Source organism: Macrotis lagotis, chromosome 7, assembly GCF_037893015.1.
Source record: "Macrotis lagotis isolate mMagLag1 chromosome 7, bilby.v1.9.chrom.fasta, whole genome shotgun sequence".
NCBI lineage: Eukaryota > Metazoa > Chordata > Mammalia > Peramelemorphia > Peramelidae > Macrotis > Macrotis lagotis.
In genome coordinates, this window is record NC_133664.1 from 217,860,520 (window position 1) to 217,886,362 (window position 25,843).

The following is a 25,843-nucleotide window of genomic DNA, read 5'->3' on the forward strand; positions in this document are numbered from 1 at the left end:
AGGAAAACTCATTTTCCTGAGTTCGAATCTGGCCTCAGACACTTTCTAGCTATGTGATCTCTGGGCAAGTCATTTAACCCTATTTGCCTCAGTTTCCTCAAAGTGAAGGAAATGTTAAACTAATCTGAATTTGACAAGAAAACCATAAATTGGGATCAGAAAGCGTTGGACATGATTGAGATGACTAAACAACAAAAATCTTTCCATTAATCTATCATCCCTTTAATTCCCTTCTTCTCCTCCCTTTTGCCTTTTATTTCTTAGTTGAGTGCAATTTCTTTATATCCAAACATCTGTTTATGTGTATTATTCCTTCTTTTGATCAGTCCAGAGGAGAATGAGGTTTATCTGTCAGCTGGTTGCTTTCTACTTTCCCTTACTGTTCTAATACTTCAGAACAGTTTTCTCTATTTCTTGTATTGTGATTCTTCTTTTTGATCATAGCTTTCAGATAGATCTTATTTTTCTCATTATCTCTTTTTTACCTAGTCTCCAAATATGCTGAGAGGTGTTTCACCTTCTATTTCTTCATTCTTTATATTTTGTCTTATTTTTTTTTTGTCTAACTGATTTCGTTTTACTCAATTCTGATTTTCAAATAGTCATTTTCTTAAGAGTCTGAGTTTCTAGGACAATTAGGTAGTGCAGTGGATAAAGCACTGGCCCTGGAGTCAGGAGGACTCTGAATTTCAATCTGGTCTCAAACACTTAATAATTACCTAGCAAGTCACTTAACCCCATTATTTTAATATTTTTCTTGGAGTATTCTTATTTTTAGTTTTAGTTTTTTCCAAATCTCTCTTATTTGATTTTTAAGATCTTTTTTTGTTTCTCTATGAATTCTTTTTGAACAGGTAACCATTTGACATTACTCTTTTGGGGGGGGGGTAGAAGAGGCTTTTTTTACTTTAGCATCTTCCTCTGAAGACAAATCCCACTTTTCTCTATCCCCATAGTAACCTTCTATGGTTGGGTTCTTTCTCCTTAGCCTGCTCATTTCAAAATAAAAAATTTTAGCAATTTATTGCTAGAGTCACCTCTAATCTTGTGGGTGGGGTTGGTGCCTCTGGCCTCAGGAGCTTTATCATGGGCCCAATTTATGCACTCTTTTTCTCCTCCAAACTACAGTGATGGAAATGCTCTTTCTCCTTGAGAACCCTCCAGTAGCTATAACCTTCCATTCTACCCACTGGTCTGGGTCCAAGACCAAGAACTCAGTTCTAATAAGTGTCATCAGCCAGCAGTGTTCCGAACCACTGCTTCTATACTTACCAGGCATGTTCTGGGTGGGTCCTTCTTGTCTCACCTCCACAGCTGGGCCTGGCATCCTTTATCAACAAAAGTTCCTTCTCTTCCCCATCTCCAGCCCCCACAGATGCCTGATTCCCCATACAGTCATGAGATGAAAATTCCTGTGATTGAGAAGGCTACTTTCTAACTCAATTGCCCCTAGGGCTTGTCTCTTGACCCAATTTTTGTTCATTTTTAACCATTCTAATTTCATCATGAGAGTTTTGACTTGTCAGTGGAGGGAATCTAGAGAGCTTGGGAATTTTTTTAATCTACTACACTATTATCCCAGAATTTCCCTTAACATTCATTTTTGGGTAAGATTTCGACTTCCACATTTTCTCCCTCCTTCCCTTCCTCCTCCCCTTGACAGCAAGTCATCTGTTATTATACATGTACAATCATGTTTAACATATTTTCAAATTAGTCATTTTATAAAAGAAGAATCAGACAAAAGGGGTAAAACATGTGAGGGAAAAAATAAAGCATAAAATGGGAAATAGTATGCTTTGCTATGCATTCAGACTCTATTAGTTCTTTTTCTGGATGTGGATTGTATTTTTCATCACAAGTATTTTAGAAATGCATTTGATCATTGTACTGCTGATGAGAGCTAAGTTTTTCAAAATTGATCATCACACTGCAGTTACTTTTGAAGTTTCTGGCTGCCATTTGCAAGAGAGAAGATGAAAGATGTCAACCCTGCTTCACATTATTGAAAGTAAAGACTGGGAAGAAGCCTATAAGGGAGGATCTGGCATTATTTATCATAACTCCATCCCCAAATTGTTTCATTAGAGACTTAGGGAACTTCCTCTAGGGTGAATTCTAGAGCACTCTCTTGATTGAGTTACCTTACTTTCTCTGACTTTACTTTTGCTATTTGGATAAATGTGTTTCTTGGCTAGTTGCTATGTGTGTTTATCATGGGACTGGTATTTAGTGAAAAGAATGAAACTTGGGGTTCTGCTTCCCCCCAATAATGAAAAATGTTAAAACGTTAGTTACAACCTGAAAATTACATCACCTAGCCTAATACTATTTAGGGATGATGGATATGATTCTAGCCTAATACCCTTTTTCTCTGAGTAGAGTAGAGTGGCAGCCTCTGGCCAGAACTTTCTGCTTCCCCTCCAGACAGGAAATAAACTTTCCCTTGTAGAAAAGGTAGGTGAAGAAGAGGCTAGCATTGTCTATTCTGCATCTCTTTGGGCCATACAACATCCCCATATTATATGTGATGTAGCTATATGTAATGTCTCACCTACACCTGTTTTGTCCTTTGTCATTGTTCATTCATGTTTACTTTTTAATGTTTCTCTTCATTCCTGTGTTTGTCCTCCAGTTTCCATGCAGCTCTATTGGGCTTTTTCATCAGGAATACTTGGAAATCATCACTTTCTCTAAAGATTCCTTTATTATTATACTTGGTTTTACTGGGTAAGTTATTCTTGGCTTTAAGCTTATATTTTTTTGCCTTTTGGAATATCGTATGCCAACTTTTCTGCTCTTTCATAGGGGCGTCTGCTAAATCGTGTGTGATTCCAACTAGGCTCCTTCCATATTTGAATTCTTTCCTTCTGGCTACTTGAGTATTTTTTTCTGTACCCTGAAACAGAATTTGGGCTATGATTTTCCTTAGAGTTTTCACTTAAGATTTCTTTTAGGAAGTAATTTGATGAATTTTTTTTCCTATTTCTACTTTGATGGTACAACTGTCCATTTGGACAACTTTCTTTTAAGGTTTCTTAAAATAACTATTACTCCTGTAGATGATATGATAGTATACGTAGAGAATCAACTTTAAAAACGGCTTGAAACAATTTACAACTTTAGCAAAGTTGTAAGTTATAAAATAAACACACATAAATCATTGGCATTTCTATGTATTTCCAATAGTCTAATTGCAAAAAATAGAAAGAGAAATTTCATTTAAAATAACTGTAGACAATATAAATTATTTGGGAATCTATCTGTCAAGATAAAAGAATTATGAACACAATTACAAAACACTTTTCACACAAAGTCAAATCTAAACAATTGGAAAATATTAATTGTTCTTGGGTAGGCCAGGCTAATACAATAAAAAATAATTTTACCTAAATTAATCTACTTATTCAGTCTCATATCTATATTCAGTCAAAAATATTTTATAGAGCTAGAAAAAATAGTAACAAAATTCATCTGATTCATCTGGAGGAACAAATTGTCAAATTATCAGGGGAATTAATGAAAAAAATGCAAAGAAAGGTGTCCTAGTAATAATAGATCTAAAGCTAAGATATGAAGCAGTAATCATCCAAACTATCTGGTACTGACTAAGAAATAGAATAGAGGATCAGTGGAATAGATTAGGTATAAAGACACAGTAGTAAAGAACTATAAGTAATCTATTGTTTGATAAACCCAAAACCTCCAGCTTCTGGGATAAGAACTCACAATCTGACTAAAACTACTGAGAAAACTGGGAAGAAGCATGACATAAACTAGTCAGAGGCCAATATCTCACCCACTACACCAAGAAAATAGGTACAAGAATTAGACATAAAGAATGATACCACAAACCAAATAGGAGAGCAAGGAATAGTTTGCCTGTCAGCTATATGGAGAAGAGAATTTATGGCCAAAGAAGAGATAGAGAACATCAGATTGGTTAATATGACAGAAAAAGAAAATAATAAATGTTGGAGGGAATGTGGGAAAACTGGGACACTATTGTATTTTTGGATGAGTTGTGAACTGATTCAGCCATTCTGGAAAACAATTTAGAACTAAACCCAAAGTCCATAAAACTGAATACCCCTTGAATCCAGCAATACCACTATAAGGTGGGTATTCCAAAGAGATCATTATAAAAGGGAAAAGGACACACGTGTGCAAAAATATTCATAGCAGTTCTTTTATGTGGTGGCAAAGAATTAAAAATTGAGGGGATGCCCATCAATTGAAGAATGGCTGAACAAGTTGTAGTATATGAATATAATGGAATACTATTGCTCAATAAGAAATTATGAGCAGGCAGATTTAAAAAGACCTGGTAAAGTATTATGTGAACTAATGCTGAGCAAAGTAAGAGGAGAAGGAGTACATAGTAATAACAACAACATGGTATGATGATCAACTACAATGTCTCTTTTCAGTAATACAAGGATCAAAGACAATTCTACAAGATTTGTGGATGGAAAATGCCATCCACATCCGGAGAAAGAATTATGGAGTCTGAATGCAGATCAAAGCATATTACTTTTACTTTTTTTATCTTTTTAAAAATTTTTCATGATTCTGGTTCTTCTTTCACTACATGACTAATAATAGAATTATGTTTAACATGAGCATATATATAATATATAAAACATAAGCATGTAAAACCTAAAAATGAATGTTAAGAATTTGTACATGTAATTTATATTAAAGAGAAAAAAATCTTGAAATGTAATATCTAGGCTCTTTTATTTTGAGCATGATGTTCAGGTAATCCAAAGCTTCTCAATTTGATTCAGTGTTTTCTAGATCAATTGTTTTTGTTATTAAATTTCTTATATTTTCTTGCATATTTTTAGTCTTTTGACTTGTTTTAATATTTCTTGTGGCTCTCATGGAATCATTTCTTCTATTTCACTTGTTCTAATTTTTAGGGAATATGTTGCTTGAACAATGTTTTGCACCTCCTGTGCAAACATGTTAATTTATTTTCCAATACTTTCTCCCAAAGTTCATTTCTCTTTCATTTTTTTCCAAGCACCCTCAAATCTCTTATGGAAACTTCTTTAACTTTTTAAACTTTTGCTTCATCTCTTCCAATATATTAGTATTTTGAAATGGTTCTGTTTCTTCTTTTGGGGGTGTACTGAATGTTGCGTTTTTCCAAGACCTCAGGGAAAGGATAGGGACCTAAAAACTTTCAGTGCTCACAAAATGTTCTGATCAAAACTCTGAACTCTTCAAGTACCTGTTATTTGTTTGTATCTGAACAATAACAGACTGCTACTGGATTCAGCCCCTTTCAACCAATTGAAAAGCTCTCAGTTCAGAAACCTAATTATAGGTTTTTCTTTCTTCTGAAATTCCTTCTTGGTTATTCCTATGATCTGGAAATGACTGGGGTCCGAGCTTCATTACTACTGCTGCTGATTTTTGAACTTCCTCCTTTTTCAGTAAACAACCCAGGGCCTTTCTACCTAGGAATGCCAATGTCCAGTTGTCTTACTCAGTTCAATCTAGATCTGTGACCCAGAATAGGACTGTGGGCAACAAAGTTGTTAATGGGTACTTGTCCTGGTCACAGTAACCCTATAATGTGTCTGATACTGTACCAGCATGTTATGGATTCTCCTCTTGCCCTGGAGCACAGTCTCTCCCTGGGTCCTAGAGTGCTTTACATGTTATATGCTCCTAGCTACTTCTGTCCTTAGTGTTCATGACATTTATGTCTGTCTCTATGTAAAACTGGACTGCACAAATGACTCATGATTTTTTCTTAATCTCTCCATCAGTTTTTGGTATGGTGCAGGTGCATTTGCTAGATCTTTTTGAAGGAGGGAAACTCACTACACTACTCACTACTCTGCCGTTTGGCTCTACTTCTTTACTGGAGTTTTTCCATGTGTTGATGAGTTGTGCTGAATTCCCTCCCCCTTTTTATTTTTATTTTTTGCTGGTTTGTTTTTGCAAAGCAATGGGGTCAAGTGACTTGCCCAGGGCCCAAAACTAAATAAGTATTAAGTGTCTGAGATCAAATTTGAACTCAGACCCTCCTGACTCCAGGGCCAGTGCTCTAACCACTGCACCACCTAGTTGCCCCCCCCCCCCTTTTTAACTTTAAAAATTACTATTTGTTAAATAGGAAGGTTATCTGATAGGAAGAGAGGAAAGAAACTGAGAGAAACTATAACAATGTGAAAAATCAATATTGAAACAGTTTTTGAGACTGGAATGATACAAGTAATATAGGTTGAGGCTATTGACTTCATTTCTTGGTACCTTGAATACAAAATCATCGCAAAAATTTCTAGGTGGGCTATGATGTTTGACTGATGTTTGTGCTTCTACAGAATGAGGTTCCTGGGATTGATATGGGTTGAGTCAATATGAAGGAGTACAGGCTGGATCCTAGTGAACTCCCTCAACATTTCCTCAAAACAACTTATAAATAAGGCCTCAATTGAATTTTGGAATGCCAGAACTAATAAAATAACAGAGGAAGACACTTTTCCAGCCTAAGAAAACTTAGCAGGAGAGTTTTGCAACACTGACTTGTGATGCGGCTTTCAAGGCTACCGAGACAGCAGCAGCAACAGCAGCTTTGGGCATTCTCAGTCCAGATAGTTAAGGAGTCATACAACTGATTAGAAAAAAAATTACAGACCCTTTGCGGCCATTAGGCATAGTTGGCACTGATTAACAATTCTGCTGACTATAAGCAGATTTATGTCACAGTTCCAGAGCAGAGAGATATGCTTATGATCATTTTCAACAGGGAAATAGATCCCTATTTCCCTGTTCATAGCTCCAGGATCAAAAGGAGAATTAGTGTAACTGGAGGAGACCGGGGCATTTCCTGGGAAAAAGACCAGTAGGCAGACAAGGAGAGCAATCACCATACCTGTCCCAGGATAGCACCAATTTGGAAGCACCAAAAAGTTGCAGACTTCCAGAACTAGCTCTGAAAACAGCAACATGAAACCATCTAAAGCTTAGGAAAGTATCTCCTCATTCCTGGGTTAAAAGAGTCAAACTTTAACATAAAATTCAAAGTCAAGAAGTAAGCTGGACAATGACAAAATAACCCCCTAAACTTAGACAATAAAACAATTATTACGTTGGCAGAGAAAGACAAGACATAAACTCTTAAGAAGACAACAATATGAAGAGTACAAGCGAATTCTTAAAGAAAAAACCCTAACTGGATCCAAGGTCAGAAAGAATTCCAAAAGTTTTAAAACAGTATTGAAGGTTGTAGAGGAATAATTGGGAAAAGGAATGAAATTGATGCAACAAAATAAGAAAATTATGAAAAAGAGAATTAACAGTTTGGTAAAAGAAGAAAATTCTGGATGGTGATGATAATTCACTGAAGAAAAAAATTCCTTAAAAAGTAGAAATGACCAAATGTAAGAAGAATTATAAGAGGTCACTGAAGAAACTCCCTTAAAAATTAGAATTGGGAGCAGCTAGGTGGCACAGTGGATAGAGCACCGGCCCTGGAGTCAGGAGTACCTGAGTTCAAATCTGGTCTCAGACACTTAATAATTACCTAGCTGTGTGGCCTTGGGCAAGCCACTTAACCCTATTGCCTTGCAAAAACCTTAAAAAAATTAGAATTGACAAGTGGAAGCTAATGAATCTATGTCAAAAGAATAAAAATCAAAGAATGTGAAATATGTCACTGGAAAAAAAATCAGACCTGACAAAACAGATCAAGAAGAGATAATTTAATAATTGTTGAACTAGGGGTGGCTAGGTGGCACAGTGGATAGAGCACTGGCCTTGGAGTCAGGAGTACCTGGGTTCAAATGTGACCTCAGACACTTAGTAATTACCTAGCCATGTGGCCTTGGGCAAGCCACTTAACCCCATTGCCTTGAAAAATCTAAAAACAAAAATTTGTTGAACTACCTGAAAGCTATGACCAAAGAAGGAGCTTAGACATCATTTTCAAGAAATTATCATGGAAAACTGCCCCCAATATCTTAGATTTCATATGGTAAGATAGAAATTAAAAGAATCTGTTGATATCCTGAAAGAAATCCTCAAACATCCAGGGATATTATAGCCAAATTCAAGTCAAAGAGAAAATAGTGCAAGCAATCAGAAAGAAAGAATTCAAATATTGTGGAACCATAGTCAGAATCACACAAGATTTAGTGACTTCCACATTAAAGATACAGGAGGCTTGGGATATGATGATATTCTAGAAGGCAAAGGAGCCAAGATTACAACCAAAATTAACCTGCCCAGCAGCACTTAGTATAATCATTCAAGGAAAAAATAGATATTTAATGAAAGAGAAGGATGAAGAGACAGGTAGAATGGGAAAAATGTTCTCACATAAAGGAAGTACACAAGGGAGAGCTTTTATAATAGAGAAATGGTGGACAATACATTGGTGCAAATCGAGAATATATATTCACAGTTGGGTAAAGAAATCTATCTTACTCATAAAGAGATAGGAGGTTATAAGAAATACAGAAGGGGGAAATTATAAGGAAAAGAGCAGTTTGGAGGAGGTTATGGTCAGATGAAAGACAAACATTTAAGAAGGATCAGTATAAAAAGAGAAAGAAAAGGATAAACAGAAGAAAATGGATGAAGAGAAATGATCATAACTGTGAATGTGAATGGAATAAGCTAGCTCATAGAGGGTAGTGAATAGCAGAATGAATTAGAAATCAGAATTCAACAATTTGTCATGTATAAGAGACACACTTGAAAGAGAAAGACAATCTCAGATTTAAAATAAAGGGTTGGAGCAGAATCTAATGCGCTTCAGCTGAAATGATGATAGGTGTGGCAATCATTATTTCAGACAAAACAAAAGCAAAAATTGACCTATTTGAAAGAGTTAATTAGGGAAACTAAAGTTTGATAAAAGATACCATAGACAATGAAGTAATATCAAAATATTTTTCAGCATTTTTTCTGATAAATGTCTTGTTTGATATATCTCTCTGTGTGTGTGCATACAAAAAGAGCTGCTATAAATATTTTTTTTTGCATATTTGGTCCTTTTCTTTTTTCTTTGATCTCTTTGGGATAAAGACCTAGTAATGGCATTTCTGGATCAAAGGATATGCATAGTTGTATTATCCTTTGACATAATTCCAGGTTGTTTTCCATAATGATTAGACCAGTTCAGTACTCATCCAAATGAAGAATGACTGAACAAGTTGTGGCAATTAATTGTGATGTATTGTGCAATAAGAAATTATGAGTGGGGTGGTTTCAGAAAAGAAACAAAATAAGACATATCAACCAATGCAAAGTGAAGTGAGAGAACTGGGAAATTATTATGTACAGTAATAGCAATATAATGATGATCAAATGTGAAAGACATGACTATCACTCTGCATCAATAAATGCAATAGTTCCCAGGTTTCTTTGAAACTTCCCTTCATCATTTCTTATAGCATGGTAACTATTACACCATTACAACCTATCAATTATATCATAATTCATTTAGCCATATTTTCATACATCATAAGTCATCCAGACCTGAGTACGGAAAGGGAACCACTGTTGCTAGCTTTCTTTTCCTATCTGCAGCAGTTATAAAGAAATTTGGTCAGTGTTTTTTCATTGTACAAGTTCTTATCTGGCAACCAATCAAAAATCTGTATAGTTAACAGATCAGAAACAACCAAGAACTATACATTATCATCTGGCAACCAATCAAAAGTCTGTATAGTTAACAGATCAGAAACAACCTATACATTATCAGAAATGGATTATAGCTCTTCTATTCCAAATCATCAGGCACTTTTACACATTCTCAGAACTGAACTCTCATTGGCTACTCCCTTACAACAAAAACTACTTCATAGCATTACAGATTTAGAAATAGAATGAACCTTATATTTCATTTAGCTTAATTCTATTATTTCATTACTGATCTTCCCCGATTTCTCCCAATTCATCCCTTTTACTGTTTCTTGTGACAATATAATGTTCCATCACATTCATGAATTTGTTTAGCCAGTCTCCAACTGATGGGCACTCATTTTGTTTCAATTTTTTTGATAAAAATTGTGACTTTTTGAATATATTTGTATTTCTTTTCTCTTTGTATCATAAACAAGTATTATTATTGGGTCAAAAGGTATATATATATTTTTAGGTGTAGTTTTCCAGATTGCTCAGAATACTGAGACCAAATCATAGTTCTTTTAGGAGTTTGTCTGTATTCTTGCATTCCCCTTCAACAAACTTATTTAACTTTTTTGCCATTTTTGGTTACTTAATGGGTATGAGGTTGAACCTCAGAGTTTTAATCAGTATTTTTCAAATTACTAATGATTTGAAACATTTTTTCCTTAGTATGCTTCTTAATAAACTTCCTTCTATTCATATCCTTTGTCTATTTATCAAGGAGAATGACTATTATTCTTAAAAACTAATAATTCAGGTCTTTCTTTTATTGTGCAAACAGTATTTTTAAGTTGTATCAATATATTTCGTGTGGTGTGTGTGTGTGTGTGTGTGTGTGTGTGTGTGTGTCTTGATATATGGATGCTAAATAGTTAATATATATACTGGGTCAGCTAGGTGGGAAGTGGATAGAGCACTGGCCCTGGAACCAGGAGGATCTGAGTTCAAATTCAGCCTCAGACACTTAATAATTACCTAGGGCAATCATTTAACCCCATTGCCTTGCAATCCTCCCCCCCCCCAATAGTTAATACATTCTGTAATTATTTTGAGTGGAATTTTTCTATCTTTTCCTAATGATTTTTCTTTTTTCCTTTTTAATTTAAATTTTATAATATTTTATTTTTCCAATTTCATACAATATTAGTTTTCAACATTCATTCTTTTGCAAATTTATGAGTTCCACATTTTTCTACCACATTTTCTTCCCTCCCCGTGGCAGCAAACAGTCTGGTAAAAGTTATACAAGTACATTCCTGTTTAAAATATTTACATATTAGTCATATTGTGAAAGATGAATTAGAACTAAGGGGAAAGAAAAAAACATGAGAGAGAGAAAGGAAAAACAAAAAGAGAGGCTTTTTTGTTTTTATTTTTTGCAAGGCAGTGGGGTTAAGTGACTTCCCCAAGGTCACACAACTAGGTAATTATTAAGTGCCTGAGGTCAGATTTGAACTCAGCTCCTCTTACTTCAGGGTTGGTGCTCTACCCACTTTTCCACTAAGCTGCCCCCAAAAATGTGATTTTAAAAAAAAGCAAACATAGCATGCTTTGCTCAGTATTCAGTCTCTGTAGTTTTTTTTCCCTCTAGATGTGGATGCATTATCTACAGCAGGTCTCTTGATCACTGAACTGCTGAGAGAAGCTGCATCTATCATAGTTGATCATCTCACTGTGTTGTTAATATGTACAATGTTTTCTTGGTTCTACTCACTTCATTAAGTATCAGTTCATGAAAGTCTTTCCATGCTTCTCATGATTTCTTATGAAATAATAGTACTACATGATATTCATATGCCATAACTTGCTCAGTCATTCCCCATTTAATGGGTATACCCTCAATTTCTAATTCTTTGCCACTACAAAAAGAGCTACTATAAACATTTTTGAACATGTGAGACTTTTCTCATTTTTTATGATTGCTTTGGAATATAAACTAGTATTGGTATTGTTGGATCAAAGAGTATGATCAGTTTTATTGTTCTTTGGGCATAGTTTCAGATTGCCCTTCAGAATGGCTAGATCAATTCACAACTCCACCAACAATCCTGCTGGCTTTTCTTTGCTAATACACAAAAATATGATGATGATTTATATAGATTTATTTTATATTCTTCTGAGGTGATGAAGTTATTAATTCCATTGATTTTCTAGGATTCTTAAGTTAATATTTTATTTTCCCCCAGTTACATGTAAAACAGTTTTAATATCTTTAAAAAATTTGTGTTTTCAATTCTCTCCCTTTCCACTCATTGAGAAAACAAGAAAATTTTATAGATATTTTTCTTTAGCTACATGTCAAAACAAGTTTTAATATTCATTTAAAAAACTTTTGAGGGGGCAGCTAGGTGGCGCAGTAGATAGAGCACTGGTCCTGGAGTAAGGAGTACCTGAGTTCCAAGCCAGCCTCAGACACTTAATAATTACCTAGCTGTGTGGCCTTGGGGAAGCCACTTAACCCCATTTGCCTTGCAAAAACCTAAAAAAACAAAAACAAAAAACTTTTGCGTTCCAAATTGTCTCCCTTCTTCCCACCCCACTCCATCATTGAGAAAGCTAGTAATTTGAGAGAGGTTAGAAATGTGTAGTCATGCAAAACATTTCCATTAAAGTCATGTTGTGAAAGAAAACATAGACACCCCTACCAAAAAAAAAGAAACCTCAAGAAAAATAAAGTTTAAAAAAAAGAAGTATGCTTCAATCTGTATACAGGTAACATTAGCTCTCTATCTGGGACTCATTTTTATCATAATTCCCTCAGAGTTGTCTTGGGTCACAGCACTGCTGAGAAAAGCCAAGTCATTCACAGCTGATTATCCTACAATATTGCTATTACTTTGCATACAGTCAATTTCACATTGCATCTGCTCATGTAATCTTTATAGCTTTTATTGAATGCATTCTGCTCATCATAGCAGAATAGCATTCTATAATAGTCACATACCACAATTTCTTTAATCATTTCCTAACTGAAGGGCATCCCCTCAATTTCTAATTCCTTGCCACCAGAAAAGAACTACAATAAATATTCTTATTCATATAGGTCCTTTTCCTTCTCATTTTTTTAAAATTTATTTTTTATTAAAGATATTATTTGAGTTTTACATTTTTCCCCCAATCTTGTTTCCCTCCCCCCTCCCCCCGCCACAGAATGCACTGTCAGTCTTTACTTTGTTTCCATGTTGTACCTTGATCCAAATTGGGTGTGATAAGAGAGAAATCATATCCTTAAAGAGAAGTCTAAGAGGTAACAAGATCAGACAAAAAGCTATCTGTTTTTTTTTTCTAAAATAAGGGAATAGTCCTTGTACTTTGTTCAAACTCCACAGCTCCTTATCTGGATACAGATGGTCCTCTCCTTTGCAGACAGCCCAAAATTGTTCCTGATTGTTGCACTGATGGAATGAGCAAGTACTTAAAACTTGAACATCACTCCCATGTTGCTGTTACGGTATACAGTGCTTTTCTGGTTCTGCTCATCTCACTCAGCATCAGTTCATGCAAATCCCTCCAGGTTTCCCTGAAATCCCTTCCCTCCTGGTTTCTAATAGAACAATAGTGTTCCATGACATACATATACCACAGTTTGCTAAGCCATTCCCCAATTGAAGGACATTTACTGGATTTCCAATTCTTTGCCACCACAAACAGGGCTGCTATAAATATTTTTGTACAAGTGATGTTTTTACCCTTTTTCCTCATCTCTTCAGAGTATAGACCCAGTAGTGGTATTGCTGGGTCAAAGGGTATGCACATTTTTGTTGCCCTTTGGGCATAGTTCCAAATAGCTCTCCAGAAGGGTTGGATGAGTTCACAGCTCCACCAACAGTGTAATAGTATCCCAGATTTCCCACAGCCCTTCTAACAATGATCATTATCCTTCCTGGTCACACTGGCCAATCTGAGAGATGTGAGGTGGTACCTCAGGGAAGCTTTAATTTGCATTTCTATAATAATTAATGATTTAGAGCATTTTTTCATATGGCTATGGATTACTTTGATCTCCTCATCTGTAAATTGCCTTTGCATATCCTTTGACCATTTGTCAATTTGGGAATGGCTTTTTGTTCTAAAAATATGACTCAGTTCTCTGTATATTTTAGAAATGAGTCCTTTGTCACAATCATTAGTTGTAAAGATCGTTTCTCAATTTACTACATTTCTTTTGATCTTGGTTACATTGGTTTTATCTGTGCAAAAGCTTTTTAATTTAATGTAATCGAAATCATCTAATTGGTTTTTGGTGATGTTCTCCAACACTTCCTTAGTTATAAACTATTCCCCTTTCCATAGATCTGACAAGTAGACTAGTCCTTGATCTTCTAATTTGCTTATAGTATTGTTTTTTATGTCTGTGTCCTGTAACCATTTGGATCTTATCTTGGTAAAGGGTGTGAGGCATTGGTCTAATCTAAGTTTCTTCCATACTAACTTCCAATTTTCCCAGCAATTTTTAGCAAAGAGGGAGTTTTTATCCCAATGGCCAGACTCTTTGGGTTTATCAAACAGCAGATTACTATAATCATCTCCCGCTTTTACACCTCATCTATTCCACTGGTCTACCACTCTGTTTCTTAGCCAATACCAAACAGTTTTGATGACTGATGCTTTATAATATAATTTTAGGTCTGGTAGGGCTAAGCCACCTCCTTTTGCACTTTTTTCATTAAGCTCCTGGCAATTCTTGTCTTTTTATTTCTCCATATGAATTTACTTACAATTTTTTCTAACTCGTTAAAGTAATTTTTTTGGAATTTTGATTGGTAGGGCACTGAACAGATAGTTTAGTTTTGGTAGAATTGTCATTTTTATTATATTAGCTCTACCTATCCATGAGCAGTTGATATTTGCCCAGTTATTTAAATGTGATTTAATTTGTGTGAGAAGTGTTTTATAATTGTTTTCCAAAAGATTCTGAGTCTGTCTTGGCAAATAGACTCCCAAATATTTTATATTGTCTGAGGTTACTTTGAATGGGATTTCTCTTTCTAGCTCTTCCTGCTGTTTCTTGCTAGACATATATAGAAAAGTTGAGGATTTATGAGGGTTTATTTTATAACCTGCAACTTTGCTAAAATTGCTAATTGTTTCCAGTAGTTTTTTAGATGATTTCTTGGGATTCTCTAGGTAGACCATCATGTCATCTGCAAAGAGTGAGAGTTTTGTCTCTTCCTTCCCAATTCTAATTCCTTTAATTTCTTTTTCTTCTCTAATTGCTGATGCTAACATTTCTAATACAATATTGAATAGTAGTGGTGATAATGGGCACCCTTGTTTCACCCCTGATCATATGGGAATGCCTCTAGCCTCTCCCCATTGAATATAATGCTTGTTGATAGTTTCAGATAGATACTGCTAATTATTTTAAGGAACAGTCCATTTATTCCTACACTCTCTAGTGTTTTTAATACAAATGGATGCTGTATTTTGTCAAAAGCTTTTTCAGCATCTATTGATGTGATCATATGATTTCTGATAGGTTTGTTGTTGATATAATTGAGTAAACTAACAGTTTTCCTAATATTGAACCAACCCTGCATTCCTGGAATAAATCCTACTTGATCATAATATATTATCCTAGTGATGACTTGTAATCATTTTGCTAAGATTTTATTTAGGATTTTTGCATCTATATTCATCAGGGAGATAGGTCTATAATTTTCTTTCTCTGTTTTAATTCTTCCTGGTTTAGGTAACAGTACCATATTGGTTTCATAGAAAGAGTTAGGCAGAGTTCCATCTTTCCCTATTTTTCCAAAAAGTTTATATAGGATTGGAACCAATTGTTCCTTAAATGTTTGGTAGAATTCACTTGTGAATCCATCAGGCGCTGGGGATTTTTTTTTTTAGGGAGTTCAGTAATGGCTCGTTGAATTTCTTTTTTCTGAGATAGGGTTGTTTAGGTTTTTAATCTCTTCTTCATTTAACCTAGGCAACTTATATTTTTGTAAATATTCATCCATTTCACTTAGATTATCAAATTTATTGGCATAGAGTTGGGCAAAATAATTTTGAATTATTATTTTAATTTCCTCCTCATTGGTGGCGAGTTCACCTTTTTCATTTATGATACTAGCAATTTGGTTTTATTCTTTCTTTTTTTTTAAACAAATTGACCAGAGGTTTATCAATTTTATTGTTTTTTTCATAATACCAACTTTTGGTTTTATTTATTAATTCAATAGTTTTTTTGCTTTCAATTTGATTAATTTCTCCTTTAATTTTTAGAATTTCCAATTTGGTACTTAATTGGGGATTTTTTATTTGTTCTTTCTCTAATTTTTTTAGTTGCATGTTTAGTTCATTGATTTCCTCTTTCTCCAATTTATTCATATAAGCATTTAGAGCTATAATATATCCCCTGAGAGTCACTTTGAATGAATTCCATAGGTTTTGGTATGTTGTTTCATTATTATCATTTTCTAGGATAAAATGTATAATTCTTTCTGTAACTTGTTTTTTAGTCCACTCATTATTTAAAATGAGCTTATGCAGTTTCCAATTTGTTCTGGGTCTATATCTCCTTGGCCCAGTATTGCATATGACTTTTATTGCATTGTGATCTGAGAAAGATGTATTCACTATTTCTGCCTTTCTGCAGTTCATCATTAGGTTTTTATGTCCTAGTACATGGTCAATTTTTGTATAAGTTCCATGTACTGCAGTGAAAAGGGTATATTCCTTTCTATCCCCATTCAGTTTCCTCCATAAGTCTACCATATCTAATTTTTCTAACAATCTATTTACCTCCCTAATTTCTTGCTTGTTTGTTTTACGATTCGATTTATCTAGATCTGTTAATGGGAGGTTGAGGTCTCCCACTAGTAGAGTTTTGCTATCTATGTCTTCCTGTAATTCTTTCAGCTTCTCCTCTAAGAATTTGGGTGCTGTCCCACTGGGTGCATATATATATATATTCAATATTGAAATGACTTTATTGTCTATGGTAGCTTTTAGGAGGATAAAGTTTCCTTCCTTATCTCTTTTTAATACCATCTATTTTTGCTGCTGCTTTGTCTGAGATAATGATTGCTACTCCTGCTTTTTTTTACTTCAGCTGAAGCAAAATATATTTTGCTCTAGCCTTTTACCTTTACTCTATATGTATCTCTCTGCTTCAAATTAGTTTCTTGTAAGCAGCATATTGTAGGATTCTTGTTTTTAATCCACTCTACTATTTGCTTACGTTTTAAGGGATTGTTTATCCCATTAACATTCAAGGTTATGATTACTAATTCTTTATTGCCCTCCATGCTGTCTTCCCTCTGTTTGTATTTTCCCCCTTCCCCGCTTTTATCTATATTCCCCAGTCTTTTGTTTCTGAAAACCAACCCCTTCAGTATGTTTTCCCTCCTATATCACACCCTCCCCTTTCTTTCCCCTTTCCCTTTTTCCCTTCCCTTCCTTTTGTTATTTCCCCTTATTTCCCCCACTCCCCTTCCCTTTCTCTGTCCCCCCTCCCCTTTTCTCCTTTTAATACTTGAAAGGTTAGGTATTTTATAAGTTAACTGAGTATATGTAGGTTGACTTTAAGCCAAGTCTGATGAGAAGAAGATTCAGGTGTTTTTCCTCTGCTCCCTTCTTCCCCACTATTACCATAGGTTTTTTGTAACTCTTAGTGTAATGAGATTTACCCCATTTAATCCCCTCCCTCCTCCCATCTCTTTCCTGTCCCCCTTTTAAGGGCAGTAGTGTTTTTTTTAGATCATTCTATCTAAGTCATAGAAAATTCTAAGTGTGTTTCCCTTTTAGTTCTGTATATTCTATCGAATAGAGTCAAAATTCCTGAGAGTTATTAGAGTCTTTTTCCCAAGTGGGGTTAAAGCCAGTTATATGCCATTAGATAGTAGTCTCATGGATAGGTCATGAATGTCCATCATTTCTGGCTAGGTGTCTTCTCTCTGTTAGAGTTACATTTCTCAAGGTTTATGAGAATCTTTTTTTTACCCCCATGCTGGGATATAGCCAGTTTCAATTTACTGGATTGCAATTTTTTTTCTTTTACCACCCCCCCCTTTTTTTACCTTTTCATGTGTCTCTTGAACCTCCTGTTTGATGCCCAAATTTTCTGTTTAGCTTTGGTCTTTCCATCAGAAATTTTTGGAATTCTTCCATTTCATTAAATGTCCATCTTTTTCTCTGGAAGAGAATGCTCAGCTTTGCAGGAAAGTAGATTCTTGGCTGCATTCCAAGCTCCCATGCTCTTCAAAATATCTAGTTCCAGGCCCTTCGATCCCTTAAAGTTAATGTAGCCAGGTCCTGAGTGATCCTTACTGTGGCTCCTTGATATTTAAATTGTTTCTTTCTGGCTGCTTGCAGGATTTTCTCTTTTATGTGATAGTTCTGCAGTTTGGCCACAATGTTCCTTGGTGTTTTCATTTTAGGATCTTTTTCTGGTGGGGATCGATGTACTCTTTCAATAACTACTTTGCCCTCCGATTCTATGATATCAGGGCAGTTTTCCATCACTAGATCCTGTAATATTAAGTCCAGGCTTTTTTTCTCTTCAATATTTTCAGGAAGTCCTATAATTTTTAGATTGCCCTTCCTCTATCTATTCTCGAGGTCAGTGGTTTTGTTGATGAGGTATTTTACATTTGCTTCCATTTTTTCTATTTTTTGATTTTGTTTAACTGACTCTTGCTGTCTCATGGAGTCAGTTTCTGTAGACTCCATTCTTTAAACTTTTGCAACTCCTTTTCTAATTGGTCAGTTCTACTTTTGAAAGAGCTTTCCATTTTCACCAATTGAGGTTTTGAGAGAATTAATTTCTTTTTGCATTTGCCCATTTGAAGATCTGAGAGATTTGTTTTCTTGTTGCAAGGTATTAATTGTCTCCCCCAAATTTTCTAGTTGATTTTTAAACTCCTTCTTTATTTCTTCAAGGAAGTCTTTCTGTGCTGAAGACCAGATTGTATTCTCCTCAGAGGTTCCAGGTCTCTCTGAGTTGGGGTCTTTCCCTTCCAAGAACTTTTCTATGGATCCACCTTTCCGCTGACCCTTCTTCATTTTGCTGAGACCTGAGTTTTGGAGGGCCTGGTTCACAGGGGCTTGGGACCGCTAAAGGCTTTACTCACTGAGTGCGGTTTCTCTGGCTGGCCAGTAGGAGGTGCTGGTTACTTTCTCTGGAGTGTCTGACCTTGGTTGGGAGGCCTTCTCCCTTTGCCTGAAGGCAGGGGTTGGAACTATTGAATTCTTTTGCCTTCAATCAGTGGTGGGCTTTACCCTGGCCTGAGGTGATTCCTCAGCTGGTCTTGTTCTTCTGCTCACACACCTGGGCCTGAGGCAGAAGTAGTTTGCATTCATTTGTTAGGGGAGAAGTCTGAGCTGTAATGGGACTCAGACCAGAGGAACCCAGGGATGGTGTCTGCCACTCCCCTGCTCCAGAACTCTCCCCCCAGCCCTGTCCGGGATCTCCAGGGGGACAGCTCCACCACCAGTGCCTCTGCTCCCCCACAGACTCATGCCCCCCGCGGTCCAGCCCACTACTGATCCAGCAGGTCCTGCTCTCGGGCCCTCAGACTCCCGGTTCCAATTCAGCTGCTAGTCTGGTTGATCCGGGCTGATCTTCCCTCTGGGCCCAGACTCACCCGCTCCAATTCAGCCACAGCTCCTGCTGGAGACAAATCCCAAGGTAGATGTTCTTTCTCTTGGCTTTTCTTTCTGGGTTTTTTTGAGTCGTATTTCTTTTAAGAGGTTTGTTTCATGAGATAGATGGGGAAGAGATCAGGAGACTTTAGAACTGTGCCTGTCTTCTTTCCGCCATCTTGCTTTCCTTCTCATTTTTAATCTATTCTGGAATATAAACCTAGCAGTGGTATTGCTAGTTCAAAAGGTATGCCTGCATTTATAGCCCTTTGGAAATAGTTCCACATTGCTCTATGGAATAGTTGAATCATTTCACAACTTCCTCCAATAGGCATTATTATCTTATTTTCCCTACCCCCTCCAACATCTGACATGTTCCCTTTCTTAGAATTGTTCTTTTTTCCAATCAATAGTGAGTTAGAACATTTTAAATATATGACTATAGATAGTATTAATAAACTCATCTGAAAACTGTTCATTTGTTTTGATCATTTATCAGTTGGAGAATGGCTTTTTTTATAAATTTGGCTCAGTTCTCTACGGGTTTTTTTTTTGTTGGTTTTTTTTAGGTTTTTGCAAGACAAATGGGGTTAAGTGGCTTGCCCAAGGCCACACAGCTAGGTAATTTTTAAGTATCTGAGACCGGGTTTGAGTCCAGGTACTCCTGACTCCAGGGCCAATGCTTTATCCACTATGCCACCTAGCCACCCCTCAGTTCTCTATGTTTAAGAAATGAGACCTTTGTCAGAGAAACATGTTTCAATATTTTTTCCCACAGTAACTATTGCTAACTATATTTCTCTCCATCCTATTTCCCCTACCCCCTTTTATTCTATTCTCTCTCTCCTTTCACCCTGTCTCTCCTCAAAAGTGTTTTGTTTCTGGATACTCATTCTCACAATCTACCCTCCCATCTATTACTACCCCATTCCCTTTCTCCTATCCCTTTCTGCTCTTGCAAAGGAGATAGATTTCTATACTCAATTGAGTTGTGTATGTCATTCCCTTTCTGAGTCAATTCTGATGAGAGTAAGGTTCACTCACTCTTCCTCATCTTCCCCCTCTTCCACTCCCCTGTAAAAGCTTTTTTCTTGCCTCTTTTAATAAGAAATGATTTACCCCATTCTACTTTCCCCTTTCCCTTTCTCTCAGTATTCCTCTTTCACCCCTTAACTCTATCTTTTTAATATATTATCCCTTCATATTTTCCCTCCTATGCTCTATTTTTGTTTCTAACTGCTGTAATACATGAAAAAATTTATATGAACTTTCTTCCCATGCAGGAATATATATGTTTCCCTTTCCTATTTCTCAATTTATGCTTCTCTTGAGTATCTTATTTGAAGATCAAATTTTCTGTTCAGCTCTGGTGTTTTGATAGGAAAGCTTTAAAAAGTCCCCTATTGGGGCGGCTAGGTGGTGCAGTGGATAAAGCACCAGCCCTGGAGTCAGGAGTACCTGGATTCAAATCCTGTCTCAGACACTTAATAATCACCTAGCTGTGTGACCTTGGGCAAGCCACTTAACCCCATTTGCCTTGGAAAAACCTTAAAAAAAAGAAAAAAGTCCCCTATTCCATGGAATATCCTTCTTTCCCCCCTGGAAGAGTATGCTCAGTTTTTTGGGTGGTTGATTCTGGGTTATAATACAAGCTCTCTTGCCTTCTGGAATGTCATATTCCAAGCCTTATGATCCTTTAATATAAAAGCTGCTAAATCTTGGGTTATCCTGATTGACTACAAAATTATTGAAGTGGGGTTTTTTTTCTGACTGTTGTAGTATTTTCTCCTTGATCTGGTTATTCTGAAATTTGGCTATAATATTCCTGGGCATTTTCATTTTGGGATATCTTTTAGGAGGTGATCACTGAATTCTTTCAATTTATATTTTACTCCTAGTTCTAGAATATCAGGACAGGTTTTCCTTGATAATTTCTTGAAAGATGATGTCTAGGCTCTTTTTTTGATCCTTATTTTGAAGTAGTCCAATAATTTTTAATTTATCTCTCCTGAATCTATTTTTCAGGCCAATTATTTTTCCAGTGAGATGTTTCACATTGTTTTCTAGTTTTTCATTCTTTTGGTTTTGTTTTATTGTTTCTTGATTTCTCACAAAGTCATCAGCTTTGCTTTGCTCTATTCTTTATTTTAAGGAATTGTTTTCTTCAGCGAACTTTACTTCCTTTTTATTTGGCCAATTCTGATTTTTAAGATGTTATTCCCTTCATTTTATTTTTTCCATTTGGCCCAGCCTGGTTTTTAAGATGTTATTTTCTTCTATTTTTTTTGTTATCTCCTTCACCAAGCTTCTGACTTTTCCTCCTTGATTTTCCCATATATCATTCCCATTTCTCCTCCTAATTTTTCTTCTACCTCTCTTACTTGATTTTCAGAATCATTTTTGAGCTCTTCCATGACTTGAGATCAATTCACAGTTTTGTGGAGGCTTTGGATGAAGGAGTTTTGACTTTATCTTTTTCTGAGTGAGTATTTTGATCTTTCTTATCACCATAGTAACTTTTTATGGTCAGATTTTTTTATTCTGCTGTTTGTTCATTTCCCCAATCTATGACTTGATTTTTAACTCTTTGTTAAGGTAGGAATCTGCTTCCAGAGTGGACAATACACTGTTGCAAGCTTTGGGTCTGTTTGTGGTTTTGGGGGGGGTTTTGCAGTGCTTTTCAAAGATACTTCAGTGGATCTACAAATTTTCAGTTTTTAAGATCTAAGGAGAGGTGTTTTTTCCTGTTCTCCTGGTCTGTGCTCTGGTATGTAGATAACCAGATATACTCGTTTCTGCTCTAGAATTTTGAGAGGGTCTTCATTTTCCTGCAAACTCTGTTGTGCTACTGCTTCTCTTCCTGGGACTGCTACCCAGGACTGCAACCCAGATCCAAGTATAGGCAATGGAAGAGTCCTGCCTCAATGAAAACAGACTCCTGTAATCACCTTCTGATAGTAATCACCCTTTACTATCTGTGGGCTGAAAGTTCTGGAGGCAGCTACCCTTGCCCTTGATCCAGTGGCTTCCAAAGACTGCCCCTGGGCCACTGGGGCCCATCTGTATTCCTGAAGTCTGCCCTGGACTGTGCTACATTCTCACCCTGGTAGGACAGATTTTTTCTGCTGATCTTCCAAGTTGTTCTTGTCAGTTTCTGGGCTGAGAGGTCTGGAAACCAACACTGCCGCCATTGACCTAGTTGCCCTGTTGCCCTTTTGTGGATTGATGGAGCTAGGCCCTGTCATTGAGGGCCTATGCTGCTCTCAACTCCTCTTTTCCGCCTATCTCTCAAGTTTGGGCTGGAAAAATTGTATCACTCTGTCTTTTTGGTGGGTTCTGCCACTCTAAAATTTGTTTAGTGTCATTATTTAAAGGTAATTGGAGGGGTTGGGAGAGAGCTCAGGCAAGTCCCTTTCTTTACTCCACCTTCTTTGCCTCACTGTGATCTTTTAAAACATGTTGCTTTTAAAATGTCTCCTTGATAATCTTTTATTTAATATTTTTGACATTTGTATTTATTAAGGATATTAGCTAATTTTCTTTCTCTTCTTTATTTCTCCTGGGGTTAGGTATTAAGACTATATTTATATCATAAAAAGAATGTCAGGATCCTTTTTCCAGTTCTTGTACCTTAAAGAATATTAGAATTGATTGTCCATTTATTATTTAATCGAATTCACCTCTAAAGATTTTTCCCTTGGAATCTCTCCCTTCTGGCTTCTCTCCTGACTTTCTGGATTTCTTTCTTCACCATATCCCAACAGCCTTCTTTCTCACATGGAAGATACTACCACCCTTATAATATTCTAACTTTGGAAGATCCCTCTACTCCTGAGCCTCCTTCCTCTGATTAGTCAGTTCTTTCTGGAACTTTCATTTTAAAGAAGTGCCCAGGCCATTCACATTCAATAATTCACTCCTAGAACCAATCCACTTTTCTCCCTTTATATCTGTTTCCTTTTAAGTATTGTCCCTTATCCCCATTATGATCAATGCTCCTTGAGGACAGGGACCAGTTTTCTTTTTTGTTTATATTTTTGAGGAGGGGACTTTGCTGCGCATTCCCAGATCACTTAAAATGGAAGTATCTTATTTCAAGAAGAAGACATTCTGTGTTCATTTACCGTGTGTAGGTGGCAACTGCCTTGTCATCGACTACTTAAATGCAATAATCTGTGTCTTTCAAACTACCAGACTAGGACATATTCTCATTTTTCCCATGGATTCTAGAGAGGGTGATGGTCACACCATTTACTCATAATTTGGTTACCATGAGATGACTGAATAGGAAGAAGGACTATTTCACCATTTTACTGGGTGGGTGATTTAAGGTTGGGATTTTGTTGTGGTTTGTTCTTTTCCATTTGTCCTTTTGAATTCTAGACTCAGGGAGTTAGAATCCTTGGACCTGGGAGATCTAGTCATAGAGACCTTAGAGGCAAGATTCCAGGCCACATATACAGCCAGTCAACCCAGAAGGGAAATCCAAGAAGTTAAGGTACTAGACTTGAGTCCATGGGAGACTTTGGTCTTGGAGAATGGTGAAGTTGAGTTATTTCAGAAATGAACTGAACTGTGGACTCTTTCCTATCCACAGAGATTCATATAGTTCAGGGAGGCATTATACTTCTAAGTATTGGGAGTACTATTTGGATGCTTTTTATTGTTATTCATTTTAATTATATATTCTTTTGTAAAAAGTCAATCTGCCAAGTAGTTAAATGGAACTAGAATTTGAGGGACCACTGATATTAAAGGAACATCATTGGTGGGGGTTGGAGCCAAAGCTCCCTAACTACCCCCAGCTCTTTTGAAAGACCTAGATAAGGGGCAACTAGGTGGTGCAGTGGATAGAGCACGGCCCTGGAGTCAGGAGTACCTGAGTTCAAATCCGACCTCAGACACTTAGTAATTACCTAGCTGTGTGGCCTTGGGCAAGTCACTTAACCCCTTTTGCCTAGCAAAAACCTTAAAAAAATAAAAGACCTAGAGAACCCTGGGGAGAGGTAAAATGGAACACATTTGACCTTTAAGCAGCAGGAGATAGAATAGTCACTGTTACATTTCTATTCTCAAGGATTAGTGTAGTTTCTGGCACTTGGTAAACACTAAATGAATGATTAAAATAAAATATAAATTTAAATGGTTTAAAAAATAAAAATTAGAGCTAAAATATATTAAGTACTTACTTTGAATTGAGTACTTCCTTAGAAAGAAGTTTGAGGAAAAGACTCATTGATCACAGTAGGAGGAACCAAGAGTGGATATGTATTTAGTCTGAAAAAGCTGCTGGGAAAAAGTGGAAGAGTGATTCCAAAAGCCAGGAACTAAGCCAAGTTAAGAGAGAGCATGGATGAGGAGGGAGCAGGTTCTAAGATAGAATTATTTAAACTATTGCTTTTTCTACAGAAACAGCTTAATTCAAATTTATGAAACTATTTACTCATTTCATTTGCTTTCAATTTTGTTGAGAATATAATAGTAATTTCATTCATTCTTTCATTTGTTGTGAGTCCTTTTTTGATGATGATTTAGTTTGTCTTTTGGCTTTTAAAAACCAGATTAACTAATTGTTTATTTATGCTATTAGTTTCTGCACTTCTCACCAAACCAACTCTGAATTTTACTTATCAATTCTTTTTGGCTTTGTTTTGCAGTTTTGTTAGTTTCTTCTTTGATTATTAGAATTTCTACCTTTTTTTTTTTGGTTTACTGTTGGTTTTTAAAATTTGTTGTTTTTCTGGTTTCTTTTGTTAAAGTTGCATGCCTAATTCATTGATCTTTGATGTTGCTAGTGGTGGTTATTAAATTTTTTCCCATAAGTATTGCTTTGATTGCATTTCAAAAATTGTGATATATTGCCATTTAATTTGTTGAAGTTCTCTATTGTTTCAATGATCCACCAATTCCATAAAACTATTTTATCTTCACTTTAGTTTGAGTGCTTTCTTCTAGGGTACTTTATTGATTGTAATATTTATTGTGTTGTGGTCAGTAGACAGTATAGTTAATATTTCAGATATTTTGGCTCTAACAAAGTATTCTTTTTTTGAAAACTTTCTTCTCATTTCTTTAGTTTTCCATTTTCACCTATCAGGTTCTCAATCTTCACCCACTCTCCTTGATTCAGTGACTAAAATCAAACTTTGATTTTTAACTTTCTAAGTCTTAAAACAGTTACATGTAAATGACTTGAAATAGAACAGTATCCTGAAATAGAACAATATTCTGCAGTTCCAATGATTCTATAATCTTCAAAGAGGTACATTACTAACATTTCTTTATACTAAAATGATCAAGTTTTAATAAATGAAAGTCTCTGCCACTTTAAACCATCAAAATGTTTATATAAAAAATACATCTTCCTATAGTCTTTAAAAGGTATTTTATTTACCTTGATATGACAGCTAATTTTCTGTCCCTTTATAACTAAATTGTTCCCCAATATCTGAAATCATTTCTTTGTGCACCAATTTTAGCAATTATTATTGACCAAAGTTCTTCTCCTATACTTTTCAGGTACTTAATTATTCTCCTATTGTTTAGTTGTATCATTCATATCCCATTTGAGTTTTCTCAGCAAAGATACCATTTTTTCTCC

General features: G+C 35.8%; 1 long non-coding RNA gene across 1 annotated transcript in view; it reads left to right on the top strand.

Moving 5' to 3' along the window:
• The first annotated feature begins 23,685 nt into the window (after positions 1 to 23,685).
• The window catches only part of LOC141493995 (uncharacterized), a 74,893-nt gene continuing 72,735 nt past the window's right edge, over positions 23,686 to 25,843 (top strand). The window contains exon 1 of the long non-coding RNA XR_012470374.1: positions 23,686 to 23,740. This is a non-coding gene — a long non-coding RNA (uncharacterized LOC141493995). The remainder of the gene's footprint in view (positions 23,741 to 25,843) is intronic.